Here is a 26,558-nt window from a genome sequence, read left to right on the forward strand (position 1 = left end):
GCCTCAGTACTAGAATTGTAGGATGTTTGGGGCAACTGGATGGGACCTCTACCTCTCAGTCTTTAATAACTGATTTTGATAAATTCAAATCCGATTTTTTTTTTCAAGAAAGGGATCCAGTGAAGTGAGGAGGGAACAAAACATTTCTCCTCTGTGTAGCAGTGCTTCAGAGGAGACTCCAGCTCTATCCCTATCTCCTGGAGAAAAGCAAGATGTGCTTTCTCGGGGTTTACACCAGGAAAAAGAAGTTTTATTTTAACCAGATGTGAGAAAATTAAAACCAATATTTTAAAATATTTTATTGGCATATGATGTCATCTGATTTCATATTTTCTACCACGGGGTAATATGTATTTTTAAAATTGTGAAGCCACTTCCCACGCACGTGCTTATACATGATGTTACAATAAACACATGACAGAACTGCATGATATATGCTTCGCCTGTTTAGTCAAAACCTGGGGAAGAAATTTAGTCTTTGAGTAGGGAATGGAAATAAAGCTTATGAGCTGTCTTCTGCTACCATTCAAGGCTGCCATTTCTCAGGGTGACCTTTATTTACAGTAGACCTTAAGGAAGGATTCCAGTTGGGTGCAGGGCAAAGGTTGCTTTGACTATCTTTAGTCCTAAAATTGCCTTATGTATCACATAGGAGCTGCTCACAGATTCACCCCAATCACTCAGGGCAACCCATAGGGCTTAAACATCCAGGCCCTTTCTTTCTGACTAGCGGTGTGTTTTCAGTGAGAGGTTGACATGCATTCCACTGTCAGCGCCCAAGCTACTACTAGGTTTCTCTGGGTCTCAGAGCCACTCCCATCCTTTAGAACTGGCTTAAGGCGCCCGGAGATGGCTCTGAATTGACCAGAACTTAGTCCCTCACGCTTTCCTCAGGACAACCTCAAGCAAGCAGCCATATCTTGGAACAAGAACGTAGCTGTCGATGGCTTTCCTCACATAGACTCCAAGTCATCCCTCTCCTGGGACAGAGACTATTTCAGACTTTCCAACAGAGTTGGTGTTGCTATCAATGCTTCCACTCCCCCCAGATTTTGTTTCAGAAATAGGAAAGAGGTGGTCACCCACCGATGCAGGCATCCTGATGCCCCCACCCTAAGGCATGCTAGGAGTAGAGTTATTGTTATCACAGGGTCCTGAGCACCCTGTTGATAACCAACTGTCATTTCAGACCTAAACCTCCAGCTCCACCCACTAAGGAGCACAGGACATTCTGGGTCAAAAACAAAAACAACCCTGACCCTTTACTCCTGGGTTAAGTCCTCCAGGGTGGGCGAGGATTGGGAGAGGGGAAGGTTGAAGGTTGAAGACGGTGCCAAGGCACAACACTACCAAAACGCTTCTCAGACACAGCAGTTTCCCAGGACCGTGTCCACCTTCCTTTTCTCCCAGAGTATCTTTTCCCGGGTTTATGCTGGAACCTTGGAATGGTTTGGGAACCAATGAGGTGGCAGCGGTTGATTCATGGATCGCGGTGAGAGGAGACTTCATTTCCAAGGAGGAAAGCTTTCTGGGAGGGGGGTGGCGGAGGAGGCAGGGGGAAGGCGGCAAAGCCAGTGGGGAGGCGGGGGAGAAAGTGGGAAGAGGGGGCCAAAAGTGGGAGGGGAGGGGAGGAGAGGGGAGGAGAGGGGAGGAGGGAGCCTGTGGGGAAGAGCTAAGGCGGCGGAGGTGAACGCGCGCGAGGTAGGCAGAAGCAGCAGGTTCGTCGGCTAGGGACACGGGGGAAGGCGGCTGCTGGCGAGGGGTGTGGGCTAGGCCGGGGTGCAGGGGGGACAGTCACTGTCGGTCCGAGGCTCCGCGGTTAGTCGCGTCCCTGGGCTCATCGCCCCGCCGCCCCGGGTGTCCCCGCCCGCGCGCGCCCGTTGGGGGGCCCGAGGACCGTGCCGGCCGCCCGGCCGCATTGTGACGTAGCGGGGCCGCAGCAGCGCCTCCACCGCCCGCCGGGTCTCCTGCGCCCGCCGTGTCCGTCTGTCCATCCTTCCCGCCGTCCTTCCGCGCTCCGGTGAGTCCAGGTCCCCCGCGGGCGCTGCGGGGAGGAGAGAGACGTGGGCAGCCGAGGCTGAGCCCGTGCAACTTTGCGCCGGGCGACACCCTGCGGGTTCCCGGGTCCCGGGGCCCCCCTTTGTGCCTTGGGTCCCTTCTGCCCCGGGCCGCGCGGTGCCGCTGCCGAGAGCCACAAGGGGAGATCGCTGTGGCTTCACCAGGCGGTTTCACCCCGGGGGACCCAAGTCGCTCCTCAGCTCTGTGTAGGGGATTGTTCTTTTCATTGGCCCTTGCGCCGGCTTTACGCTTGCTGCTACCTCGGATGGTCCCAGAGGCGGGGATGGGCTGTGCCGAGGCTCCAAGTAGCTCTCAGGGAGGGGCGAAGACATAGTGATAGCCACACTGGTAACCAGAACAATAACAAACGTGAAGGAAATGCCTGGTGGTGTCGCTACCCGAGAGGAGCCCCTCACCTATCATCCCCGCAGCGCCTAGGCTGCCCCGTCCAGCCTCGGCTCCTCCTCCCGGCGCTGTCCGGCGTCCCGGGCTTGTCCATGTCATAGGGAAGATATCTTTCCCGACTCAACCCGTGGCCCTGACTTTCGTCTGCAGGTGGTAAGTGGGGATGAAGCCAATGTTGGCTATTGTTAAATGCCACGTTTTGTTTATTTCATTTTTACAAAAAGAAAAGGGGGAATATTCTGAGCCAGTTCTGGCAGCCATACAGTTTCCACAGGAAATACTAGCATTCTTTGAGGAACACGCTACTGCTTGCAGCAAAGAAAGTCTTCAGGAGACAAAAAGGCAACTGCATTGTTGCTCATTTCCAATGGGCCGCTAGGAGGGTGGAAACGTGTTGTTTTTTTCCTGCGGGAACATTGCTTTCCTTGGGAAAGTTAATTAAGGAAGCATTGCTGTCCGTGCCCTTTTTTTTCACTTGCTGGAGGTGGGGCACCCACTCCTCTTGGTTGTTACTGACAAGTGTCTATCAAAGGGCCCCTAGGAAGAAAGAACCAGCGCGAGACAGTCTCGCCACACACCACGTGCTGTGGAGCCCTGCCAGGGTACAGTTTGCAAAATGAAATAAGGGCTATCTGGGGAGGCTTATGAGGATTACATTTGTGCAGACGTCAGTTCTCCAAGGTGTCAACTCTAAACACGTTATGGTCAGGCATCATTTCGGCGCTGAATCTGCAAGCAGGCAAAACCCTATTTCTCATTATGAAGCAGACATCTCAGTTGGGAGTAGGTTCAAATCTGTATTTCATTTGTACATATTGAAAAATTTAAAAGTCAAGAGAGCAAGGTGCGGGTAGGCAGTATGCTAATGTATGGGTACACACCTGGGAGGCAGCGTCTATTGGCTGATTCCGATGTGTCTTGATATTAAATTACTTTCTGCACAGCAAAATGCGGAAGACACCTTTAAGCTGTCTGTACAATTTTTTTTAAAAAAGTGTGTCATTTTGGGACTCATCACAGAAGTCTCTTTCTAAGGGAGTATTAGTTGAGTATTGCCCATAATCAAATACACATGAAAAAGATGGTGCTTCTCTTAAGGACCATAGAGCATTAATAATGTCAGTAGTACAGTCAGAAGGAAGGTCTGTAAAGAGGTTTTTTTTTTTTATCATTTTGAACATAACCTTTATTGTCCCTAAGCGGTTCATGAAGACAGTCTACAAGGCAGTATAGCTAAAGCGATAACTGCATTCGCTAATTTGCTATGTTCTGTTTGTCCATGTTTGAACGGAAGTGACTAAAGCAAGTGGATTTCTGTGTGCTATGTCACAGCTTTGCTGAGTCCAAGCAGCTGTTCGGTGCAGGTGTACAGTGGAAATAGAGAATAGAAGCCAAAAAAACTGTGAGCACTATTGTTTTGGAAGGAGTTGGAGGGACTTCACTGGCCTTAAGAGGAGGAAAAACCCACAAAAACATCTAAAACATACAAATGCTCTTTGATATTATCAGAGAAAGCCTGGAGCCATGTTTCTTGCCAGATTTAAGTTGTTTCTTGTGAAAAGAAGAAATCTCCCAAGTAGCAGGTGCAGCATTAAGAAGCAACACAAGGGACTCTCTCTCTTTTAAATGCGAAATCTAATTGAAGAGCCACAAGAGGATCAGTGACACTCTTAGAGCAAGAGCCTAGGTTTTGGCAATCTTTCAGGTTACAGATGCAAGTCCCATAGGAGAAATACACGTCTTCGGAGACAAATAATAGATGGCAAAAATCAAGTAGTTGCTTCTGTGCAACATGGGCCCTTGTAAACTTGTTTACTTTTTCTCTTCGACTGATGTGCAAATTTACTTACAGAGTAAAATTTCCTGAAATGAATAGATAATTTTGTCTGTTGGCTATGCACCGTGCATTATTTTCCAGCTAGATAATAGACTTTCTATTTTGTGGTTTGCTGCTGAATTCTTTCATTAAACCTTTAACATTAATGATCAAAGCTGTAATTTCAAATTTTGAGAGGTAGCGGGCAGGAGAATAACTACAAGGTCAAGGATCACCTGGAATACATAGTGATTTTCAAGTCAGTTCATTGTAAGAATTAAAAAAAAAAAAAATCGGAATCAAAAATAAAATTAATGACCACAAGAGTGATTGTTTATTGGCACATGGACCCTTCAAAAGTTCAACTTGATTCTTACATAGTTGCTGTATATTCATTTTGTGGGTATATAGAATATAATGGTATAAATTGCAAAGGCCAGAGGGATGGCTCAGGGTTAATAGCACCTGTGTTCTGTTCTCAGCACCCTAGTCAGGTGGCTCACAACTTTAATTCCAGTTCCTGAGTATTCAGTGCCCTCTTCTGGCTTTTGCCAGCACATGCACATGTGTGGAATCCACTCACAGAGATACATACACATAGAGAAAACAACAAAATAAATTACACACGCGCACGCGCGCGCGCGCGCACGCACACACACACACACACACACACACACACACACACATGTTCTCTTCATAAGGAAAATAAAAACAGCGACTAGGATGCCTAAAATTTTAAATAATGATGCAGAGCATGAAACAAGACATGCTAGAATTGAGTGCCCAGAAAACTAAACTGTGAAAGAGTTTGAAGAAAGCAAACATATCTGTTTAGCTATCTTATCAATTATCCGTTGACTGGCTATTAAGTCACTCCATAATTTAGCTGCTTAAAACAACTACTAAGTCTCATGGTTCTGCTGGTCAGCAGTTTGGTCTGGATTCTGCTGAACCAATTTGGGTTCCTGAAGGTGACATCATCAGTCAGCTGGGAGGATGTCCTTAGATCTTGGATAGCCCCGACTTCTTGTCTGGCTGTTATCAGGCTATTACCAAAGTGCACAGGCAGACTGGGACATGAAACTCTCTTTCTTTAGCAGGCTGGCCTGGATCTGTGAAAGAAACAGTGAAGGAGCAACCACCAGTGCAGAACAGTGCTGAGTACCAGTTCGTGCCATGTTAGCTAATCTCCATCCGGCTTGTCACGTTCTAAGATCAACCCAGATTAGAGGAGTTTAGAAAGACAGCACCTGTGATGGGAAGGAATTATAAAAAAATTTATAGCTTTTTTCAAAGTAAGTCTATGAGACCTTTGAGTCCATTTGATTCTAGAAGGAGCACTGTGCTGAGGAGTAACTCACGGGCACAGAAATGTGGAGCTTCCAGGCTATGGAGCCCTCAGCGTGTGAGTGAAGAATTGCCCACTGTTTGATTGCCTCTTAAGAATGGCACAGTGGCGATACGAATATTCCAGTAGCTTTATGAGAGTGGCATTGAGATGGAGATGGGGGTGGGGCTGGGGGCAGAATCAACAGGACATGGCTGCCAGGAGACAAAGGGTGTTTGTGGAAAATAGGAAGCAGAGAGTCATGGATCCAGGAGAGTCTGGATTTAGATTAAGTGACTGATGATATGACTAGTGAACGCACTGAGTCAAAATCATCTTTAGATTAAAAAAAAAAAAAAAAGGCTTAAGTGTCTAAAAGAAGGATTGTGGCCTTTTGAGAAATGGAGAAATCAGTAAGTCATTTATTTGGGAGGGAGAGAAAAATTTAGTCCCAGAAAGGCTTACTAAAGGAGGCCGAGTGAAGGCAAAAGTATTTTATAAGCTACAGAGCACGCGGAGTGTTAGGTATTGCTCAGGTTTGAGTTTCACTGGACTACTGTGCATAGACAACATTATTTGGGCATAGTACCAGAAAAATAGCTGTGACATCCCGGTTGCCTTAAGAGGTTAAAATGAAGTCAGAAGGACCTTGTTCAGGAGGGAAACAACTGTTCTAGGTATCTGGAAAAAGGAACTGATCTTTTGCCTTGGAGAACTAGCCAGGGTGGCATGCAGATCCCTGAGCCAGGAGCATTGCTTCTCAGCCTCCCCAAGGTGGCACGCAGTAGGAAGTCCATAAGTGCACCCTCAAGAATGCCATCCACCAGCAGTGGCACAATCAACAAATGCTCACTGCTGAAGAACACTTGAAAGCTGATTTGGGCCTAGCCATGGGGAAGTAATGCTGGAAGCAACAAGCGGGGCATGTTTAGGTGAGCCGTGGGTGCATTAAGAGGGGTTAAATCCAGAGAGTAGTTGGGTTTTCTCACGAATAAGCAAAGAAAGAGAAGGCAGGCCAGCACAGTGCCTCGTCTGGATTCCTTCACAAATGTTAGTGGATATTTTACTAGGAGGGGGTGGAATTCTGACCATGTTCTGTTCTCCCTTTCTCTTGAAGCCTTGTTCAAATGGCTGCTTCATTGGCCTCATTTATAGATAGCCAGACTGGAATTCAGGTGGGGCCCTTACCATCAAGTGCAGCTGTTGGGCCAGACAGAACACCTGGCCTCAGTGACTTCGCACAATTGCTCTGAGCAGCACATACAGCTGTGCTTTCTGGGCAAGGCTTGGATGGACCAGGTTAAACTGGAGCATACACTTTTATAGCTTTCTTTTCTCTCTCTCTCCCTCCCTCTTTTTATTGCCCAAGCCTAAGAACCCTGAAGATACTCAATAAATGTTAATTGAATGAGTGAACGTGCCATTATCTGGTGTAGTAACATTTTCTAAAACAGTCTGGTCTGGCTTTTCATTATTATTCAGGGTAGTGTTGGCTATAAAATCCCTAAGCGCCTTCTGTGGACTGAAAGGTTTCAGGGCATTTCTGCCACAGTAATGTAAGGTGTTTTTTTTTTTTTTCCCTCTAACCCATCACTCATTAAAAAGTAAAATTTCCTTTTGTGAAATAGAAATTGTTAGGGATCATGCTTTGCTGTAAGTGACAGAAACCAGGTGACAGTCTACACTTATTCAAGTAGGAAAGGACAATGGGAGGAGACATTTGAAAGACCCCTTTCTAAGTCAATGTCTCTTGCATGGTGCTAAGACTGGCTTCAAAAGAAAATACCATGAAGAAGAGAGTGAGTACTGTCGAAGTACACAGCGCAGCTATCAAGCCCATGTCTTTTCTGGAAACCTGGTCTGCTCACAGTGTCCCTAAGCTGAACTAGATCTAACTTGTTTAGTTTTCTTCTCTGCCAAGTCAGTCAGAGAAGCCTCTTGCCCCAGTTTTGAATCTTTATGTCCCCTTTATTTGAGACCATCAGTGCTCCATTTTACCGGTCACCTGAAAATGACGCCTCAAGTCTCCAGTTCTAGTCCAGCCCCTCCACAGCCAGAAGTTCTCTTTCTAAAGAAATGGATACAAATCAGATCACAGAACTGTGTTTAGAACCATTGCCTGTCTCACTGTCCTGGGGGGGGGGGGGAGTCCAAGCTGCTGCCGTGAGTCCCAAAGGCTCATGGTGTGGGCTCTGCCTTCTCCTGAGGGTGCAGGAAATGAGAAGAAGGAAGGGTGTGTCGTGCTGGATGACCTCACTTTAAGGTACTTGTTGGCATGGCTTTCTCTCATTCTTGCATCCTTGTGCTTTTGCATGAACTGTTGCCTTTGCTGGGATACTGTGGCCTCCTTCTTTGACCCAGTGAGCATCTCTCAAGAACCCTGCATCTCACTGCATCTTGTGATACAGTCTTCAGTATACACTCCAGTCTCCCCCTCTAGACAGATGTGCCATCCAGTTCTCATGGTCCTCTCTGCTTAACCTAAGGCTTTTCACATCACGTACATCCTGAATCTTTCATCTTTGGAGATTTTTTTTAAAGGATATTTTTTCGTAGGGTTTATTTGGTTTCCTTTAACTTGAATCTCATATTTGTAGCTCAGATTATTGGACATGAAATCAGATTCTCTTTGAAGTTCTGTTCAGATAGTTTATCAAAAGTAATTTTTTTTTTCATGATTGGCTTTTAATTAGTCCCTAATGACCATATCGAGATCGAGCTTGAAAGTGGAGCAAGCCAAACAAAACTTCTGGACTAACATCTATGGCTTCGAGATGAGAAAAATCATTCCTCATACCACAGAGGTGCACAGCTAGGTGGCTACGTTCGTGAGGTCAAAGGTGCTTTGCTCTAGGTACTTGCTAGATGCCTTACAATAACTTATAATTCACAGCAGGCCTGTGAACGAAGTCTTTTGTTTCCTGTGAGGAAACAAAGACTGAGCGAGTTGTAGTGGCCTCTTTCCCCTGGGTATGTCTGTCTGGGGATGGCCGGAGTACAGGAGCACTCACCTGGGTGGCTGGCCACTAAAAACTAGCTTGGTCTCTGATGTCCCATTTTATCACCCTGGTTTAAGGTTAAATGATGGCCCCAGAGAGTAAACATGGTGCTGAAGAGATGGTTGTGAGGGCTTACTGCTCTTTCAGGGGACCCTAGTTCAGTTCTCAGCACCCACATTGGTTGGCTCACAACCAACGGTAACTCCAGCTCCAGGTACTCAATGCCCCTTGCTGGCCTCCACAGGCAACTGCAGTCATAGATACACTTGCCACACCCTCCCAGTTCTCCTACCAGTTCTCCTGGTGAGCCTTCTGAGGAGATCTCTTGAGGCCTATCGTAGGCTAGTCTTTGTCCTCCAAGCTGTGGTCACAAGTGAGCAGATACAACCCTCAGCCTGTAGTACTTGCATCTAGTTTATATAGCTCCACATATTTTCTCCAGGATGGGCTCAGATATTTAAATGGCTGTTAAGATTAATGAAAACAGAAGCGCAAATACTTTTCTACTCAAGTTTTTCTGCTCTTTGCAGCTTCAGAATTGTAGTCACAGACCCCTGTCTCCTCCTCCAGCCCTGTGCTCCTCCAAAGACTTCATTTACAGAATTGGGGTGTGGGGGTGAGGCATGGGGGCAGGGCGTACATGCAGGGGGGTTCATCTCAGCCCTTTGCAGATGAGAACACAGACTGACCAAATGAATTGAGCACAGAGGGTTGAAGATGGGGTTGACCAGTTGCTCTGGCCCCCAGTAGAGATGGTTTTTATCCTGAATTTTCTTCTCCAGCTCCCTTTGCTGCAAATAAACGCAGCAGAAAAGCTACTCAGAAAGCGGTGACTTTGCCAGTCTCTCTGTGTCTCTTCGTCATGCCATGGTTACTTCTCTCTGTTGCTTGGCGGTTCCTCCCTAGAATTTCCCTTTTTGCGTGCAGACAGAAAGGTAAAAACCCTATGAATGCAAAACAAGTAGGTGGTTTGACATTTCCTAGTAGACATACCCTAAGTAAAAGCTGACATGTGACACTGATTTTTAATAATATGTTTTCCTTAACCCAGGGCATCTAAAGCCTTAATGTTTCCACGTGTCCCGAATTGTTGAACAGATGCCTCGCGTTCTTTTTATTTTTGCACACTAAGTCATTGAAATTTGGTGTGCATTTCATACTTAGCCAAGACTAGCCACATTCCCAAATGCTCACCAGATACTTGTGGCTAGTAGTCCCAAAGTGGAATACAGGCTTGGACTCTAGATTCCCCGAATTGACATCCTCTGACTCAGTCAGCACTTAGCTCAAACCTCAGCTCTTGCCCTGGTCAGGGCATGGCCATGGCTTTGTATGCTCTCCACACCCTGGTCAGGAGGTGTCCATGGCTCTATATGCTCTCCAAACCAGGAGAGAGGGTGAAGAGTGAAGCTTTGCCATCACTTGTCCTCCTGCCGTAGACCGTAATGGGCATTCAGAAGGTGCCGGATGCATTAATGAACGAAGGGGGTTATTTGCAGCCCTCGGAGCTGACAGGTTTGATGTGTGGAGGCTTGCCTCTTCAGATAGCGTACTCCGTTCACTACCTCTAGCTTTTACCTCCCAGCTCTCTCCAGAGTCACAGAGCCTTATTCAGGAGAGACGGAACGACCGGAGGCCTCCACAGTTGCACTACTGTGTATGGAGCCTACATAAGCATGGCTTATCTTTTGATTTCAGTCTCGAATGCCCAGTAGGAACTCTACTATGGTAAACCACAATACTCTTTCCAGGATAAGAAAACAAACGGACATGGGGACAGATGAAACACAAAGTGTCACCCACTAGACAAACCTCTTACTGAAGTTACCAAAAAGGCGGCATCACGTACAGAACATTAATGCGCAAGGAAAAAAGCAACTGGCAGCAGGGAGCTGCTGGAGTCATCGGGAGTTCTCTGTGACCTGGTGCTTTTGAGTTAGCCTTCCTTCCCCACAGAAAATGGGAGAGTTACAATTGAAAGACAATTGCCTTTCCATATGCAGTATTTAAATGTCTGCAAGTGCTTCTAAATGGTTAAGAGCATGGTTTCGCATTCTACTGTGTCTTCAATGATAAATGTCACTTAAAACAATCCATTCAACCACATCTAAAAAAATTACTGCTCTCATAAACCAGATGAATCACATTTGTAAAAAAAAAAAAAAAAAAATCAAAGCTTGAAAAGATATCAGTGTTTCATCTAAGTAATATAAACACTTAAAAACAGGGAGAAGAATATGATTACCTCAAGCCTATTTAAAGAGTGCTTGAGGGGAAAGAGAGATGGCTCAGCTGTTAAAAGCACATTTTTCACTTGCAGAGGACCCCAGTTCAGTTCCCAGCACCTACATCCAGCAGCTCACTACCTCCTGCCACCCCCTGTTGGCCTCTAGTGTCACCTGTACTCAACTGACAAACACATACCTGCACATGCACACGCACACATACACACACACATACACACACAATTAAAAATAAATTAAATTTTCAATAATAATAATAAAAGAATGTATAGGATAGTTTGAAGGATAAAGGTGCCTGCTGCCAAGCCTGATGATTTGAGTTCTATACCTACTGCCCACATGATTAAAGGAAAGTATTGACTCCTGTAAGTTATTCTCTGACCTCTATACAGATGAGACATGTGTGCTATGGCACATGAGACGTGTGCTGTGATGCATGTACACACACACACACACACACACACACACACACAAATAAATGTGGAGGGAAAGTGTGCTGAAATCAAAAGCACAATTAAGCCTAACCTCAGTTTGACCAACATTTGCCAGTTTTACTCTGGAGAGCCCTCCGACCTGCTGGAAACTGTGTTTCTGAATCCACACAGGAAAAGCAAATCCTCCTGTTCTGTGCTGTGTAGCGAGAGGATTAACGAACTCAGACAACAGTTTGAGTAATTTCGTAAGGAAAATTCTATGTAGGGCAACTGGAGCATGAAGTAATAGGCCAATATTTATTTTTGCAAAGTAAAGTCCTAAAAGCTAGAAAAATCATCCCATGTACCACGTGGTAAATAACTAACCATTAGCCATGTTTAAGTTATCTGACAGCCATGTCGGTAGGACACGGGCAGTTCAAGGTAGGCAATGCTTTCATCCATTGGCTCCAATTTGGGGAACTCTGCTTTCATCGGCGCCTTTAAAAAAGAATCCACATCTCTCTGCAACTTGCATACACTTCTTCAAACACTGTGGCTCTGGGGTGCTGTGCTGGTGTAATTGAAAACCTATAAAAAGGCTGAGAGCTACTTTTGAATTGGCTCAGTGAACTTGGACTGGATTTGTCAAAGTGGTGAAAGGTTTAAAGGAATTTTCATAAATGAGGTCTCCAAGCTGTGTGCTAACCATAGAATTCCGATGAACTCCGAGGCACGTGAACTCAGAGCACGGAGCCTCGGAGAAGAGCAGTCATAGGGAGATGGAAATAAATGATTCATTTTCATTCCTGGAGTTGTGCTGATGCAAGCACACTTAGCCGCTGATAATCATAATTTAGCAGCCCGCTGTGTACTGAAACTACAATTGAGAAGTCTAATCTTTAATTGAATCGAGTACTCACAGATTAACGTGGTGAAAACCTTGGGTGCTGGATGTAGTACAATGTTTACTAGTGTTGCTAAGAAACGGAGCAGAGAGCTTCGAAAGTTCCAGATTGATTTGCTGAGAAGGCGTGTTCTGCTTCTCCCTGTTGGAGGATTGGCCTCTTCTCCTCACTTCCATAAGGTCTGTAAGACTTCACTGCGATCAGAGCGTGGGTATGTGTGCCCAAGGAAGCCATCAGTGCCCGTTTGAAAAAAATGCACCCCGCCCCAAAACCTGCATGAAATAAGCATCGTAAAGTTTGGGGAGTTCAATGAAATAAAGCTTCCTGTTTATCAAGAAAAATAGAAAGTTTCTTGAAATTTAATTATCAGCAGGCTTTGCATTCTGGCGTTAGTGGGAAACTGTCAAATTATTACTTTTTAAAACTTTGATCCAGGTTGACAATTTTCCAAAATCATTAAAACGTGCATGTAGGAAACCAGTTCTATTCTGCTTCCCTTTCTTTTCTCCCCTATTTGGCCAGCCTCACCACATGATGCATTGTACAATAGTTTTTTTTCTTTCCTTAATGCAAAGCTGACATTTGCACAGCATGAGCGGGTGAAGCTATGCTTACTTGCTTTGTCCCTGAGACCAAGAGATTGCTATGTGCTATTTCAGTCAGGACCAGGCATTAAAAAGTGTCCCCTCCCCTCTCCCAGGCTCAAAAATAAAAAAAATGGGGAAAAAAAGCCCACAGGGACAATTTTCTATTGGACTTATTTCAGGCAGGCTGTTGTACTCAAGGACTGATATTTCAAAGCGAGGGGGGCAGACAGGGCATGGGGGGCTTCCTCAGAGAGGGCAAACCAGCAAAGCACTTGACTGGCTGTCTCATGGACCAAAGTTGATTGGACTTGGGCTCCTTACCAAGTTCTATCCTATATCCAATCTCAGAACAAGCTGGATAGAATTAGGAACAGGCAGCCAGTGGCTGCCGGGGGCCAGCATCATGACTATGTCTGCGAATGTCCTTGGCTATCTCTAGGACTGTTATTAGAGCACACCCATGCCTACCTTTGGCATAATTACTGGTGAGTTGCTGTAGAGAGTCAGTTGTTAATTTTAGTAAGAGCTGATTTAGCAGTCTGTAAAAGTATCTAGCCCAGTGCCTGAAGAGTAAGTATTCCATGATCAGTGTGTGCTGGCCGGAGAAGTGAATCTTTCAACATGTCCTGAAAAGTGAATGTGTTTATAATCTAAGACCCAAGGCTAACTCCAAGGCAATTAACCAAAGTTAGGGGCTTTAATTTACAAAAGAAAGTCATGTGTTTATAGCCAAAGCATCTGAATAAAGGTCCTGGCAGATAAGTAGGCAAAAAAAAAAAAAAAAAAAAAAAAAAAAAAAAAAGTGCCATTAGTGGCAGATGTCACTGTTTGGTAGGCAGTTTAAAAGGTAGTGAAACCATAAGAGATTAAAGCTAGCTTTCCAGAGAGTTTGATGCTGCTAGGATCGAACCTGGAGCTTTGACAATAATGAAGTAGAAAAATAAGACAATAAAAAGTGATCTGTGGATTACAAACTTGTTCAGAGTGTTAGCTCCAGTCATGTCTATTAACTCCCCAGACAGAGGACTATGAATGCTAGTGGATAATGGTAGACAGGATGGTAATGGTAGCACTGGGTCTAAGCATTGGGTTGAACATCAGAGCAGGGGCTGGATTATTTGGTGTGGTTTGGGATTGTTTATTAAACTTTTCAATATTCTGATACAGTTTCATCCTTTCTCAAGTTCACGCATGTGTATTAGTTACTCCACTTATTCAAGGTGAGTTCTAGTGTTTGGGGGTTCAATGGAAATCGTGAAATCAGATCCATCCTGCCTTTTCCCACCCACTGTGTGTGCTCAAGCATGTGCTAGGTATGTGGGATGAATTGACAGGCTCTTTTGGTCTTTTGCTTCTGCTTGGGTTCCCACTAATCAGAACGATCGCTTGGAGCTTAGCAAACGATGCAGAGAGAGACTCTGAGTTCATCCCCTGAACTTCCTACTGCCAAGCCACCTTCCTGTCAGCCACGGCTGGTAGATCTCTGCAGGGCTAGTCTCTGGGTTGTGGCATCTGTACCTTCCTCCAGACAATGACAACTACTTTTGAAGTCTTGGGAGCTCAGACTTCTATACTGTCTCTTGGCTTTTATACAAAACCATCATCAAATTGCATTTGTGTCTATGATCGGTTTCCTGTTGGGGACCTGATTGGCAGGACCTGTCTCAGAATTAGGAGAATGGCATGATTTGGGTATGTTTAGTGCGATGGTTTCTTTTTAGTGTGCACTCAACAAAGTTGAGTCCTCCGCTATTTAATGAAAACTCCTTCACTGGGTGGTTTCATCCTTGTGTGAACGTTGTAGAGGGCACTCACATAAGCTAAAATGGCTAGATAAGTGATGTAATCTTACAAATGTTGCACTCACGTCACATTACTGAGAAAAATGTAAGATGTATAGCTGCATTATTTGACACTCCTGCATTGTCACCATTGGGCCACACACCTAAACGGGAAGTACTTAGCATTGAACCTACGGCCTGATACTGCTGGGCTCTACTGCTCAGCTACACAGCCAACCCAGGTATGCAATATTATTATCACATTATTTAAAGCCTTCAAAATTTAAAAGGAAAACAATTATTATTTTGCAAATGTTTGAGGGTGGGGAAGGAAAGCAGTCAAGAGCCAAAGTGTCACAGTGCTGCCATGGCAGAACTGCAAATTGAAGGAAGGGTTTCAGCCTGTTTCTTAGTCCAGGGTACATGGTCTCAACATATCTGGAAGAGAAAGCTACAATTTCAAAGTATTTAGTAAATTAAAACAAAATCCATATGGCATAGTTGGGAATGCCTAAAGTAATAAGTCCCACCCAGTTGTAACTATTAAATGACAATACGATTGATCCACGAACACATCAGCATCTTTGGGCTCATTCCTGTAAGGTCTAGAATCACTTCAACTTTCTCCCCCATGTGCTAGTGTCAGAATAGACGGAGTCAGGGTGGGATTTCTCCTTGGCTCCTGCTGAGTAGAATACCAGCATCGACATGCTTGGTACACCTTTGGCCTCTGTCTTAATAGCCTTGTTCTTAAGCTTGGAAGAGGAAGCTGCTTTGTGATGTTTGGCATTATTTCACTAAACTCATGCTCGTTAAAGTGTGAGTCAAGAGTGAAAACCAGAACATTCTCTGAAGAAAAGGCCAGTTTGAAAAACAAAGTAGGACACACTTGCTATCCATTTGATAATGAACGTCATAGTTACTGAAATTTCAAACCACATGTATGCATGTGTCTTTCAGTGTCTTGGGGCAGGGGAAGGCCCATATTTCCTCCCCTAAAAATGTAGAGGGGGAAAGAGAATTTCAGAAATGCTCCTTTTTTTTCCAATTAAGTAGAGTCAAATTGAAAGTTATCTTGATATCAGTCCAAATAAGTACTTATATTTCCTCCCTCCTGAGGACAGAGCTGAGCAGGCAAAAGCAAATAGCTCACTGCCACATGACCCGATGCATCTAGGATGAAGTATTGTCATCTGGAACCCTGGGATCCTATTTTTATTTTTTCCTTTCTTTAAGGTCTTTTTCAGGTAGGAGTCATATTCTCTCTCTCTCTCTCTCTCTCTCTCTCTCTCTCTCTCTCTCTCTCTCTCTCCTATGCGTTTATATACTAAAAACTAAACAAATATTAGCTTACTCAAATATGTATTTATTATCTTTGAATTACCCTTAATTTTCAGGTCTGTTAGTCAAACCCAGGGCCCTACATCTGCTAGGCAGCTGCTGTGTTGAGCTGCACTCGCAGGCCTGACTATCCTGTCCTGAGATGTTGTGCCGTAATGCTCTAGAGCAGTGGTTGTCAACCTCCCTGATGCTGCGACCCTTTAATACAGTTCCTCATCTTGTGCTGACCCCAACCATAAAATTATTTTGTTGCTCCTTTGTAGCTGTAATTTTGCTACTGCTATGAATCGTAATGTAAGTACTTGAGGAGATGGAGGTTTACTGAAGGGGTCTCAACCCACAGGTCGAGAACTCTTGTCCTAATGTCTCTTTGGCCATCCTTGTTCTTTGCTGCTGCTTTTCATTGTTTCCTTCTTTTATAGTTTGTTTTTTGCCTTGAATGAAATAGTCACATCTTCCACTAAGGATGGAGTCTATATTCCTAGTAATTACTATAAATAATTAGGCTGTTTTCAAATCAGTTGGACTGATTCGAGTATCAGTAGTCTAAGAACACAAGGAAGTTCTGAGTGGATTGCACTGAAAACATTACATCATCCCCAAGAACCTTGCCTGACTGTTTTCCAGACAGTAGTCAGGGATTGTCAAAGTAGTGTCATTGATGCTATTTGCGGAGGGAGATCTCATTACTTCATGCACTTGTTCTCAGGATACATGGCTTAGTACATTTTCAGGCGTGGATGCAGTTTTCTTCTATCCAGCAAGGGAAAGTGCCTTGTCAAAAGTAAGAACAGGGGCCCAGTCCTATCGTATGAAAAAGGAGTAAACAGTATGTCTCTCAACAATACAAAAGGGAGATGATCAGATTACCAAAGGCTTCTCCAAAAACATGATGTTTCACCCAGAGGTAAGGGCTGAGTGAGTATTGACCAGGCAGAAAACTTAAGGGAGAACATTACAGTTCAACAGAACCTGAAAATCATATTTTGATATCATTTCATGCTAAGACATATGGTGTGGGAGTGGCAGGCGATAAGGTAAGGGATGACGGGAGCCAAATCTTGATGCATTCCCACTGAGGAGGAAGGGGGTTTATGCGCCATGTTTGCTGGATGATATTGATATTTAATGCAGTGTAGACTGTGCCCGTAATTCCCCAGGCTTAGCCTATCGCCTCCGTGGGTGATGCGCACATTCTTATTTCTAGTCCTGGCCTCGCAAGCGTCTTCGTCTTCTCGCCATCTGAATTTTTTATGTTCTCTTTTTTTAAAAATTGGGGGGTTGTCTATCACAAAGGTTATAACCTCCAAGGAAACTAATCTTTCTTTCAAAATCTTGGCATTGTCCCAATTTCCTAGCTAGTGAACGGTCCCAGCTTTCAAGGAAATTGTCTGTAATGTTATCTGTTCTCAAACATCCCCCATCTCCTAGCGTACAGAGACCCAACAAGTCTTGCTCTTTATATTTTTAAAGTTACTCTCAATATTTGTCTTTCTTCCTTACCCATTTACCTTATCTTTATTAAGGTAGTAATAATCTCTGATTATTGTAGCAGATTCTTTTTCTCTTTTTTTCATGCAGTATATTCTGATCACAATTTTCCCTTCTCTAACTCTCCCCCTCAGATCCTTTCTACCTCCCCAACCACTAAATCCATTTCCCTTCTTTCTCTCTCTCCTTACACAACAAACAGGCAAACAGAAACAAGCTAAAGAGAGAAACACACACACAAGAAACTCACTCTCTCTGTGTCTCTGTCTCTCTCTGTCTCTGTGTGTGTATGTCTGTCTCTCTCTGTCTCTCTGTCTCTGTGTGTGTGTGTGTCTGTCTGTCTCTGTCTCTCTCTGTCTCTGTCTCTCTGTCTCTGTCTCTGTCTGTCTGTCTCTCTCTCTGTCTCTCTGTCTGTCTCTCTCTCTCTCTCTCTCTCTCTCTCTCTCTCTCTCTCTCTCTCTCTCTCTCTCACACACACACACACACACACACACACAAAACAAAACAATCTAATAAGACAAAAACTGCCCAAAAAATAAACAATATGAGACAAAAAGTCTACAGAAATACCATAATAGAGTTTGTCTTGTTTGTCTTGTTTGGCCTTGGCCATCTACTGCTAGGCCTGGACCCACTTTTATTTGTGCTTAATACCATAGCAGCGTCTTAATTCTACTACTTTCTGACCTATTTCTGACATCATTCCTAAAGGCGATTTCTCCAAAGTGCTGGCAAATGTGTACTAAGTCTTCACTAGGTTTGGATTAAAAATCAAAATCCTTAGTATGACACATAAATCCTTATGATTTTGGTCCTGTCCACACATTCAGCTTCATGGAACCCATTGCCTACCCCTTCTTCTTCACCACGATTGCTGAATGAAATCAGTGTCCCAGACATTCCCAGAGACTGTCAGTTCCCTGGGCATTTCCCTCTTCTCGTTCATTCTCAGCCTCCTTGCCCTGTCAACTCATTTCCTCTGGCCTCTGCCCTCACCTCTCTATCTGTGTGGTAGCGGGTTATTTATTTTTGTCCATAGACACCTCAATGCCAGACATGTTTCAATCACATCTGCTTTATTTCTTCTACTTAGTTTCACCTCCGGCATGTAGCTGTGGCATGAGCGATAGCGTTTTTCTAAGCAATTATTACAGACCAAGTGGGATTATAATTTATTTACATACATTATCTTTTTAAGGAGTAAAAACAAGATGGCAGGAAGCTTTTAGAGGTGATAATGGCAACATTTGGGCATTAAGATTTTTCTGAACTCTCAGAATAGTATGTTAGTAAAACAAGGTAATGTTTAGACCTATAGTGGGGGTAAAGGCAATAGATCAAACAGAAAACATATTATAATGTTTCCTAGTGATATCGGATGACAGGCACACGAGTGGCTGATGATGCATACAGAACCTGGTGCATGTTCCTTAGAACTCACCAAGGAACTATTTTATTCAACTTACAAAGTCAGTAAAATTTTGAAGCGGCAAGCTTATTAAAATAAGAAAAGCAACCAACTGATAAGCACAGAAGTGGAATATATGACGGAGCCCAGGAGGAAACAAGCAGAAATGTGACAGAGACACCACATGGCTTTTAAGTATAAACTGGTAAAATCATGGAGATAAATGAAAATTATTAAATTAGACCCAAAGTTTTTAAGTAAATATAACAGTGCTTTGTGTCCTTTAGAATTGCTATATTAATTATTTGTTATTTTAGATTGTACTATAATATTATTTTTGCCTCTCCTTTCCTCCAACCCTCCCATGTACCCTTCTTGTTCTCTTTCAAATTCATGGCCTCTTTTTTTGTTATTGTTCTCACAAATACACACACACACACACACACACACACATATGTAAATGCATATGTATTCTTAAATACATAAGCACAACCTGCTCAGTCTACATAAGTATATTTTTCTGGGCTGACCATTTGGAATTGGATAGCCATTTGGTGTGCTCTTCCCTGGGGAAGACTATTCCTCCGGATCTCAGCATCCTCTTTCCAGCAAAGTAATCCTATGCTTAAATGCTTTACCAGTCCATTGTAGGGAAAGAATAACGGTTGCATGTGTGAACACTGGGACCAATGTACTTTTATTCGTTTGTTCAAGCTCCTATGAAAAGCTGAGTAGCTTACAAGTAACTGAAACAGGTAAGGAATTAAGTTGAAGAGTAGATTCAATAATCTATTTTTTGCCCTGTCATCCCTATGTATTTCTATATTCCTTCTTTCTTTTCAACCCCTATCTCCAAACATAGGAGAGAAAGATAAAAGAAAAGAGAGATACCCCTAATTCCAACCTTGTTTTCTCTCTGAATAAAACCAATAATAACTTATAACCAACTCCCAATGAAAATAAGCATCTATAGCCCAAGAAGGCAACCAAAAATTCTATCAAACCCCCCTCAAGGGAAATAGGGCATTATTCTCTTCTGGTTTCTTCCAGCTAAGTTAGAACGAATAATACCCTTGTAGGGGCCCAAATACATTTGGGGAAAATAGTTAAACAAGCTAGGAATAGCATTTGTGGTCCAGTTTCTAAATGTTGAGAAATCCCAGGCTTAATAGAAGTCCTATGTGGGACAGTCTGAAATGCTGGACCAATTGAGATCGAAGCTCTCCTGGGAGCTGTCTTGTTCTGCTGAGGAATCACAACTGAAGCTCTTGGTGCTGGAACATGAAGGATGCAGGATGTCAGTGTCCAGCATGTTAAGAGAAATGCATCCTGTCAGGTATGATCCAATGTCAGTGTCTGGTTATTTTTTTTTCAAAACATATAATTTCTCACAAGCATTATACAGTCTTAAAATTATAAATGTATGAGGTGTGCAGGATGCACAGAACAATTAAGGCTGGTTCTCTTCCCTTTGTATGAGCCATATGAAGAATGGCATCTAATAAATCACGTGGATTCTATAACCAACAAGAAGTATTGTCTATGCATATACATTCATGTCTCAGCCAGTCTCAGAGCTTTTCCCATATAATGGAATTAGCAATATAAGTTACTGGCTTGTTAGGCGGTTTGAATTCTTTACATCCCAATTGTAGCCCCTTTCCTCACTGCCTCTTGATTCCCCTTCCATCCCTCCCTCCCCTCTTCCTCCCTCCCTAGCCCTCAGAAAGGGGAGCCCTCCTCACCTAATATCTGACCTCAGCTATCAAATCTCATCTGTGTTAGCTGTAACCTCTTCCTCTGTAATCTGGCATGGCCATCTTGCTAGGGGGAAGGGATCTAAGCTTGATGCCTAGAGTTCAGGCCTGAAGTAGTCCCTACTCTCCAGATGTGGGATCCACAAGGAGACTGTGCTACTACATCCAAGCAGTGGGTCTAGGTCCACATCATACATGGTCCTTGGTTGATGTTTCTGACTCTGTTTTGTAGTGTAGTTATCCTCTATTATTTGGCTACTATCTACTTATAAGTGAGTGCATACCATGCGTGTCTTTCTGGGTCTGGGTTACCTCACTCAGGGTGATCTTTTTTAGTTCCATCCATTTGCCTGCAAATTTCAAGATTTCCCTGTTTTTAATAGCTGAGTAGTATTCCATTGTGTAAATGTACCACAGTTTCTTTATCCATTCTTTGGTTGAGGGGCATCTAGGTTGTTTCCAGATTCTTGCTATTACAAATAAAGCTGCTATGAACATAGTTGAGCAAATGTCCTTGTTGTGTGGGTGGAGCATCTTTCAGGTATATGCTCAGGAGTGGTATGGCTGGGTATTGAGGTAGAATTATTCCAAATTTCCTGAGAAAGTGCCAGATTGATTTCCAAAGTGGTTGTACAATTTTGCACTCCCACCAGCAATGGATGAGTGTTCCTGTTTCTCCACATCCTCACCAGCATGTGCTGTTACTTGAGTTTTTTTATCTTAGCCATTCAGATACGTGTAAGATGGACTCTCAAGAGTCATTTTGATTTGCATTTCCCTGATGACTAGAGATTTTGAGCATTTCTTTGTTTCGCAGCCATTTAATATTCCTCTGATGAGAGTTCTCTGTTTTACCCCATTTTTTGATTGGGTTATTTGGTTTGGTGGTTAAAAAAAAAAGATTTTTATACTGACTTCTGTTTTCACAATTCTCCACCTTTTAAAACAACAGAAGTAATGAAACACAGAGGAGAAAATCCACATCTGTAATGAAGCAAACCATTGGCAGCAGCCCCAGAGCACAAACCTTATAGCCTGTGCCAAGTATATGACATGTGGACACAGGTGAGGGAGGATATAAGAACCTCCATTTATCTCATCTCCTTGGACCTTGAGCAAGACTTCGGTTTCCCTCAAGTTAAGTGCATTGCCATAAAGCCATCTTCTAGTGCTTCCTGATTTATGTGTCAAGACTCAGATCTGTAGCAAGACTCTGGGTGATGTTGTGGGTGATGCCACAAGCATGCATATGACACTGCTTGAAGGTAGGAAAGATGGAGTCAGAGAGAAACCTCCCTGTGCCCTTTCATTTTCTTTCCCTTAATCTTCTGGCTGAGGGAGCCTGCTGGATATGAAGTGACGAAAGGGGGAACAAGCAGCAATTACCTTTAAGAGAAAATAGAGGGAGAAGCAGGGGCCAGAGAATCGAAGGCTTTCTGGAAGAGCAAGTCAGCCGGTTAAGGAAAATGCCTTCCTTGTTTCTGCCTCACACACGGAGACACTAAGTAGTATTTGGTGTGAACTGAAAAGGTGACTACTTTCTCCCTAATCTATTTGTTAGATAGACATGGCCACTGTGGAGAAAATTACCCATTAAGATTAGAAAGAAGAATGAAATAGCTGAGCTTGGATAAACTTTGTGCAGTTCACGGAATGAGGTTAGCACCAAGATAGGTGCCATAAATCAAAGATTAAGCGACACAGCACAAAGGGGCACGTGTTTCTGTAATTGTAAAATGTGCTTCACAGCAAATGGTGAAGCCAAGCTTTTCAAATTGCTGGAGTGTCACTGTTTATTTATGAGCCAAGATAAAACTCATTTCTAGATAAATGACTAAATTGAAATACTATAATGCATACCATTCAAGTGCTGTTATGGTTAAAAAATGTGACCATAAAAATGTCACATTATTACGGAACCTATTTGTTGGTTGGGTATTTTCTGAGTCCTATCTTTCAGTTTATTGACTCCCACTAGAGTTTTACAGCTCGCCTTGCATAGCCAATACACAGTAGCTATTTTAGAAGTGGGAGACTGCCTTTTCTATTTAAGACAGCCTAGAAAACCTCAGAAACTTAAACCAGAACCAGTGTTCTTGCTGGTGACATTGGATGAGGTAGGAACAAAGCATTTGTTGGCAGCCATCGTACCTCATCTACAGAAAAGCATTGTGCTTTTAACACAAGCTCATATTTAATTGGAAACTATGTATCTTTTCTTCCAATTGGTCTTCCATATTCTGTAAGTACTTAAACTACAATAGTGAATCTGTTCAACTGAAAAGAGGAAATTCTTTCTCCTAATCTACTTGGGAGAGTGCTATGGGCTGGTAGGAACAAAGTCCTGCTTCTACAATCGACAGGGAGCAGGCACCCCACTCCTCAGCACAGCAGTCCTGGTTTGTGTGCCTTGTGTGTTATGAGTTGCTGTCTACTACCAAGGTTAAGAACTTTCCAGATGTTGATGTGATTAGGCCACAATGGACAATATTTGGAGATAGAAAGACAATAAGTCATTTTAAAAAATTGTAGAAGTAAAATACACACTGCGGTAAACCTAGAGAAAGGAAAAGCCTTGAGCAAGAGTAGATCAGTTGGGGACAGGGATGAAGTGGCTCATATGGTAAAGGTGTTTGTTGCACAAGCCTGGACACCCAATTTCAATAGCCAAAACCCACACAAAGGTAGAAGGAGAAAACTGACTTCACAGAGCTGTCCTTTGACTTCCACATGTGTGCTGTAGCAGGACTCTCTGCTCTTCCCCTGCCCCTACCATACAAACACATACACAATAAAAATACTAAATCTTCTTCTGTAAAAGTAGATAGGTATGAAAGACTGTGTTCGTGGATAGACAGGTAGCATGCTGGAGGCAGATCAAGGCCAACTTAAGCTCTTCTCTGGGGTCCTAAGAAGAAGCAACCAAGCAAAAATGAAAATGGAGTGACCAATGAATAACAGCTAACCCTTACCTAACCCCAGACCAAGCGCATTTTCTACAGTACTTTGCATAAGTTAACTAATTTTGTCTACACAAATTTTCGGTGGAGTAAGATGCTTAGCATCTCTACAGAGAAGAGCGAGGAGGAGGAGGGGGAGGGAGGAAGAGGAGACAAAGAAGAAACTGGGATGAAAGTAATGTGTCTGAGTTATGACGTGACTGAAGCTCATTTGAGACGAGCTCACACACATGTTCCCAGGGTTACCCTTCTGCATTGCCTTTGGCAGATGTGCCTGACAGTAACAGAAGACAATGCTTAAGAGCTTATCTATTTATTACGTAACAAGATGAGCTGGCAACCAGGTCCTTCTGAGTTTCTACCCGATTAACTCAAGAGATTCCCAGGAGAGAGGTGCTAAGAAAGAGGCAGTGTGCAGGCTTGAGAGAGTAGACATGATGATGGGCTGACACTGTGGAAGGAGAGCATGAGATGGGTTAGAGAAAGGATTTCAGTAGCAAAGCCTGATTGGGAAAGTGTAGAGTTGTAAGAGAGTGCTCACGTCATTTATATCTGTTCCATACTAGAAAATCATCTTAGTAGAAGCTGTGAAAGCTTGAGACTTTGCAATAGTCCTAACTCAAATACCAAGTAAAATAGTTGCCACATCGATACATATGGAGGAGACACTGCTGGTTTTGATGTGCACCCTAATTTGTGGATCATTCCTTCAGTCTTATTCCCTGAGGCAAAAATGACAGTGGTCCTGTAGGTGTGGGCTTAGTTCCTTCGGGAAGTCTGAAAGGAACAGGTGCCAATGACCCACAGAATAAATTCACTTTCTAAGGCTTCTTGTGCTGTCAAAATTACAGCACTGTTTGAATAACTGCTCAGTCCTGCAAATCGCCAAAGTAAAACAATCATTTGCCTAGGTTGAACTAGTTTTCTTTTTTCTTCTCATTTTCACCAAAAGTACCCCTGTGTAGTTATAGAGCAATCAGAAATTTCTGCATCAAAGGGAAGTAGAAGGTACCTTAGTTGTGATGGTGCAGGAAGCCTGGCCACGTGAGTCTGGCAAGTAGTCCCTCTGGGCCATCATGGATGCAGATCGGGTTCTCGGGAAACACCTTCAGTGGGAAGTGCTCCTAAGACAACACCTGGGTGAAACGAAGGAACAAGAGAAGGTGGGCTTTGATAAAGTTTTACCTAAGGCCTCAGCCAGCTCATGGAGACCTGCCCAAAGGCTAGAGAGTCCTCCAGCATTTAACTAGGTTACAGCAATGGGGCCTGGCCTGTACAACCCACAGCATCTCATCACTGGTAGGATGACACCAAAAGTTGACTCTCTAACCAAGGGGCAATTCCTATAGAAAGCTGACAGCTTTGGACATTGGGCAGAATCATTCTCAGGAGTCAGGGGAAGTGAGATTTGACTAGCATACAACAGTGTCCTATGCCATAACTGTAATCTCTATAGTTTATAGTTGGCATTTAATTCCTAGTTAATGTTCTCACAAAACCCATCTGTCACAAAAAAAGTGAATTTAATAAAAAATCATCTTAATAAGTTTTGCTGTATAGAAAAGACATAACGTTTCTGTAGTGATTAGCAAGAAAGTATGTGCATGTGTGTGTGTGTATACATATGACTGAGTGATAGGTAAATATAATGGGCCACTTTTTTGTGTGTTATATCCTCTAATGTCTGTAGATTTCTTGCAAGAAGGATATGCTCATCCCCATTTCCCTGATAAATAAATAGAACTGTAGAGTTCAAGAGACTGGTAAGACCAGTCAGTTAATGGTATAATCATACTATCAGGCCAACTCTGCCCAAATCAAAGCCCTTTACTCAGTCCTATCCTATACTGTTAGTTCTAGACCTTGAAATCCAGCCATAAGCTTTCTGCTTTGATACATAACTTTTGCCTCATTTTAACAGTACTTTCTTCTCCAGCAGTTTGTCATCACAGATCTCAGACATTTGATATTTAAACTAAGTGTGTATCTTTGATCCTTGCCACAAACGTCTATTGAAAAAAGGAAGTACTTTATCTTTATTCTAGCAGGACTGCATGCTGACAGCGGCCTGGCATCTTATGAAAACAGGCCATTTTGAATGCCTAGTGTGGTACTACATAAAGGATGCTGAGGCAAAAGGATTCTGAGTTCAATGCCTATGAGGGCTACCCAGGGAGGTGAGGTCCGAAAAAAAAGGAAAAGAAAGGAATGGGAAAAGAAGACCAAAGGAAGTGAGCTACTGTGGGATGGCTTCTGCCCTATCCTCCTGCAGTAGCAGCTAAAGGAATTGAAGATGCCTCCTGTAGAAGTCAGAAGTCAGTGTGCATCTATAGATTGCAGATCCCGTATAGATTTCCACTTTTTGAACATGGAGAAAGAACAAACATGTTGTGCTGGCTAGTTTCTTGTCAACTTAACTCAAGCTAGAATCATGTGTGATGAGGAACTTCAGCAAGTCTGTGGGGGTATATTTTTTAGATTAATAATTGATGTGAGAGGGTCAAGCCCACTGGGGGTAGTGCCAACCCTAGGCAGTTTGATGCTGGGTGGTCCAAGAAAGTAAACTAAGGGAGCAATGGAGAGCAAGCCAATAAGCAGCACTCCTCCATAGCCTCTGCTTCACCTCCTACCGTGCTTGACTTCCTTCTCTGACATCCTTTTGAAGTAGAACATAAACTTTAAGCTGAAATAAATCCTTTTATTCCAAAATTACCGATAGTCAAGGTGTTTTATCATAACACTGGAAACAAACCAGAACACATGAACATATATGTATATCCATATATATCCATACACACATATACACACAAGCACAGAAGCAAGTCAATCATTATATGATTCTAATTATCAGTCTTTGATTTATAATGATAACATTCTTGAACCAGTAGAAAGAAATACTTTGATTGTCCATTAAGACACACACACACACACACACACACACACACACACACACACACACACACACTCTTTAAATATCTGACTAAAATGAATTCCGAAGTGAATTTAAACTTTATTTCAATCTAAATAACTTCCTGAGGGCTTCTTGTTTCATTAGATGCCTGAG

The 26,558-nt window shown here is 43.3% G+C and overlaps 1 protein-coding gene across 1 annotated transcript in view; it reads left to right on the top strand.

Annotated features, from left to right (window-relative positions):
• The first annotated feature begins 1,252 nt into the window (after positions 1-1,252).
• Sncaip (synuclein alpha interacting protein) overlaps positions 1,253-26,558 on the top strand; it is a 123,540-nt gene continuing 98,234 nt past the window's right edge. Inside the window, exon 1 of the mRNA XM_051163212.1 lies at positions 1,253-1,492. The gene's annotated coding sequence lies outside the window, so the exon portion shown is untranslated. The remainder of the gene's footprint in view (positions 1,493-26,558) is intronic.

The sequence above is a fragment of the Acomys russatus genome, chromosome 20, assembly GCF_903995435.1.
Source record: "Acomys russatus chromosome 20, mAcoRus1.1, whole genome shotgun sequence".
Taxonomy (NCBI): domain Eukaryota; kingdom Metazoa; phylum Chordata; class Mammalia; order Rodentia; family Muridae; genus Acomys; species Acomys russatus.